At 42.8% G+C, this 4895-nt stretch overlaps 1 pseudogene; it reads right to left on the bottom strand.

Moving 5' to 3' along the window:
• Window positions 1-295: 295 nt before the first annotated feature.
• The window catches only part of LOC138001394 (uncharacterized), a 5635-nt pseudogene continuing 1035 nt past the window's right edge, over window positions 296-4895 (bottom strand).

Below are 4895 nucleotides of genomic sequence, written 5' to 3'. Positions count from 1 at the left end.
ATCTACTCGAGAAAGGGTTGACTCCGAGGCCAAGTATGGGACATAGAGGCTCCTCTTAATGAGCTCCTGTCCAAACCCTATGCTGAAACAAGATTTCTGACTTCAAACTAGCAAGAAATTGTTTCTTTCGTACTCAACGAGACGACATTTACTCGGTTGTAGTAAAAACAATGAAAACACTTGGATCATTCCCAGTCTGTGAGACTAGAAACAGCCTACACGCAAAAAAAGCTAGTTGCAAGGGGAACTTAGAGGTTCTTTTCGTACTAGCCTGCTTCTTTAAATACTTGCACTGTTACTGCTGTTCATGACATGAACATGACTGTACTAGTTTTCCTATAAGAGTAATATAAGGCGCCTTCCTGCGAAGCGTTAGTTGCTCCTTGTTTATATCGAAGTATTCACAAATGTACTTTAACACGGCAACACTAAGCTGATTCAGCCTGTTCACATGATACAAGGCGCAAAGATCAAGATTGTAATAAGTGATAGGATGCTGGAGCTGAACTTCTCGTAGAACTTCTGTCTGAGTGTCCCAATATTGCTGTTGGTCGACAGCAGCCTCGCGATCACTACTGTCACCTTCTGCATGTTGATGGCGTAGTTTCCCAGCTTGCCGGGAAAAGTAGGACTGTATTTGTTGTGCACTTAGGAATTCATCTCGGGTGAACAGCCGCTTACCCTCCGCATTTCTGGCGTAGCGCATGTCGCGAGCTACCGACAGCGGATCTACTTTGTGGCCTGTTTGCTGCCGGATACTAAATTTTTCATTAAGGTACTTCTTTTGGGTTTCACTAAGGCGTCCGGATTTTTTTGTTTGCTTCAACGCCCAACCTCTCGACAGTTGATTGGCATTTGCAGCAACTTCCCGAGCATCGGTTCTCTCATCGTGGCTTGTCGCTCCTGCGCTCCTTCCTTCGGTTAATTTAAGATGGTACATTTCTTTCGCTTGGTCAAGAAGTGTGCCTCTCTCTGGGAGCAATTCACACATTTCGTACGACAGGTGCTTTTCAAGGGCTGAGTATCTTTGATAGACCTTGATACATCCTTCACTGGGACACTGGAAAACACCTACCCCTGCATTTCCCTCTGCTGTCTCTGGCACTTCAATGAGAGAATTTTCATCTGAAGACTTCTGGATACGTGTCTGACGCACTCCCTTGCTGCAATCCACAAAGTTTCCCGATGAAAATGCTTGTTGAAATGTACCACTGAAACTGGTTGTGGCTGAAACCAAGCCAAAAAGAAATGTTAACTCAAAAAATGAATAACAAATAAAATAATAGGAAGCAGCTCGCGCGCTTACTCTTTTTGTTTCTCCACGTGAAGAAATTTGTCTGTTGGTAGGTGTAGCACGAAATTAAGAAATTGCATGCAAACAGCACACGCTGAAAAAGCAAATTGGTTAACAAGTAATGAACACCCCATTTGTTTTACAAAAAAATACACGATTCTGTTAAAAAGTTCCTCAAACAGCCGCAATTCAGCTCAAGCTGTACCCACGTGGAGTATACTCTTACTGGAAGGGATGAACGTTGGCGTATGAAGTTACCTTTCCGCCAATAAGGTGACCTTTATGCCATAACAAAAAATGCATAGCTACCTATCCCTCAGAAGAAAAAAGTGATGTTCGTATCTGCTTTATAAATCACGCTCATTATATGGTAAACTAACGAGGGCGTTGCCGACAGCATATACTTGTAACCTATTGTTTTCATAATTACTACATGTTAATACTACATGTCATACCTGTTGGTAGCTGTTTGTCTACTGTCTTTCCACTGCCAACGTTGTAGGATCGCCATACTGTTATCGTTGTGCCCGTGTACTGTAGGTTGTTAATCAAGCTTATGCCATCCCATTTGATGGGGTTCTCCTTGATTCCCAATGAATCAACAACAGCCACTCTGATCCCAGTGAGTCCTCCCGCTGATAGCATCGCAGTTTCTAAGTCCTCCGCAGTTTGAACATCGTGCCCCTCATTTATAAATCTGCGGACATGTGCTTTGATGGTGGCTGCTTTGCGGTCGCAAGGACATTTCCCTCCTTGAGGGTCACTAAAGTCCACTCTAGAAAGAGTGATTCCAGTGGCAGCCCCCATGGAACGACACGCAGCTAGCATGGTTGAATTGTGATAGCATCCGGCATTATCGCTCCGGAAGAATGCTGTGGTGAGTTCAGGATTTTCCATTTTCAGTGTGCGCAATACATGTTCCATGATGCGGATAACCACCGAGCTATCTTGACTGCAGTTTTTGACAATGTGCACGAAGGACTGACTCTTTAGATTTCCCTGTGTTTCCTTGCAACCACACTTATGTGCCAAGAAATGCCCCTCTTTGCAAACCAGTCAGTTTGAGATTCACGGTATTTCTGTGGCAAAAATTTCATGGCCCAGTCCTGAGTGATCATGACGGATGACTCGTCTAGTTGGTCAAGTACTTCTACTCTGGCAGAGTCCTGAAGTTTACTTCTCAGTTGATGGGCCTTCCAGGTAAGAACATTTTGAGATGCTTGGTTGCAAATATGACGCAAGTCATCCAACTCTTCATCCGGTAGACCCAGATCTTCTCGTTTTAAGTATGCCTGGATGTCAGATATATTACATTTCAATTCTTCGCATTGGGAGCATGAATCACCATGATGATGATCACATGGGCTGCTGAACAAAGGCTCTTTTTCATCGCTCAAAGCGTATGCACTACAGTGGTCAGCCACAGGCGAGGAGAGAGATACGTGCACCTGATAAAAACAGACAACAGATATTATGTGACTAAGTAAAATAATTTACAGTAGCTCATAAATGGAGAGAAACAATGCACACTAGTATTGAAACATGTTTGATAATAAATATAAGGAAAGTGAGTGAAAATCAGTCAAGTTTAAACAAAATTTGGGCATTTGTGAGTAGTTGCATACAAAGGGGTTGGGAGGAAGCTACGCTGTTACAGCCACGATGTACTTAATTAATGATGCTAATTTTTGAATACCTTGTAATCCGACTTTAGATATTGTTTTCCGTTCTTCAGACAACTTTTCCATTGTCCAGCGACATCTCTGTTCAATATCCCGCATTCTTCTAGTCCCCTCACCACATGGCAAAGATCGTCAAAGGCCTTACTTCCTTCTGCGGCAATATAGTCAATACCCTGCAATGACTTTCTCACAGTGGCACTACAGCTTGAGAGGATGGTTAACATCGTTGTGCGTCCAAAAGGCTGGAATCCGGCTTCTTCGCAGTATTGGGTATACTGGATTACAATTCGTTCCGGAATCATATTACGAATTACATTAGGTGTCTCCAGAACCTCACCAGTTGATAACTTCATGTATTTCTGTCCAAATGGGAGATCTTGTATGATGTGCGGACTTGTTATAAATGTCAAAAAATGGTCAAGTTGGTTAGGATCTACTCGCATTCGGGGACTATACTTCAATGGAAGGGGAACGCCCCGACCAAACACATTTTTGTGCTGGCGCGCAATTTTCACTCGGTATTCAGTGATACCAGGCAAGTACCTCTGAAGGCGTTTGAAAGGGACTAGATCTGCCATTATCGACAAGATTTGCCTTCTTGTATCCCAAGAGGATGCATTTTTGTATGTTTCTGCCAAGGCTTCAAGGTATTTGTGGTCGTCACCCACTGCAGACCCAAGCTCTTTGTCCACAAGCATTGACGACTGCAGTGCATCCCATAAATATGCTGCATCCCCTGGCATAATCACATCCAAAGCTGCTACAACGACATCTTTTGCCTTTTTTACGTGATTTTTACGCGTACGTGTGCCCACCTCTTCCCACCTCTTCCTGGGTCGAGTTAATTTCTCTAAGTTACAACTTTCCAGGAATTTATTGAGTTGCTACCTTTGTAAGTACTGTTCACTAGGCTCTTCAGCTGGCACTTGTGTTGACTCCTCGTCGCTGCCGCTACTTTGTTCAGGAACAAATAAACTATTATCTAATCTCAACTCCATCATTCCTGTATATATGGCCGATAAATTGCTGTCCTCAGCAGAGTTTGCTTCCTGAAATATGGAGTTTCAATAGCAGCAGTAGGCTAGATCCTGCTCTAATAACTTACATATTTCTTATTCAGCAAGCGCGAGGCTCGTACTGGGGGAATATCGGCCTTAGGCCATGGGGACGATATCCTACCAGTACGGTTCCGACCAAGCTTAACCAAAAAGAGATTGACCACACGACTGAAAATTGTTAAGAAGAAATGCCATGATGAAGGACTGGAAAAACATGTCATACTTCAAGCGCGCGATTTTGATCGAGAGCCGAAACAGGCGTATACTTTGGTCTGACGTTACTAAAATAAAAGGGACAGAGAGTTGCAAGAAAAATGAAAGGAATCTTTTTTGTCTAAAGCAAGTTCTTTTAGAAAAACGTAAGCCGGCCATAAAAGAACCAAAAAATTTTCAAAAGTGGTTGTGCGGGATCATTCGGGACAGTTCCCGGTCCAATACTGAGAGAATATTGGACCTGCAATGGAGCTATCTGATTTTAGTTATTGGCCCTCTGAACTAACTTAGTCGTGTAACAAAATGTGATATTACTTGGATTAGTTGCTAGAAAAAACCAATACCAATTTTACAATTGGCATATAAATAATGCGATAACACTGTTATGGTCTGGTTAAAGGTCTCACTTGACAGCATATTCCCCATAAAAATTCAAGAGAAACGATGGCAAGAAATTTAGCTCAGTTATTTGTTATAGTGGATTTTTTGCCATTCGCCTATCTGCAGAGCTTCAGTTTAACTACGAATTGCATGGTAAATTAAACAGACGGGGCTCTTTGTAGGTTAGTTTAAATGTCACTGTCAGGCTTTTACTTGTTGGTCGTATCTTATCGTTACCTCATCCAATCGAGGGGGGCATACGTCGCC

This window comes from Montipora foliosa, chromosome 4, assembly GCF_036669935.1.
Source record: "Montipora foliosa isolate CH-2021 chromosome 4, ASM3666993v2, whole genome shotgun sequence".
NCBI lineage: Eukaryota > Metazoa > Cnidaria > Anthozoa > Scleractinia > Acroporidae > Montipora > Montipora foliosa.
This window is presented reverse-complemented; position numbering and strand designations above follow the sequence as displayed.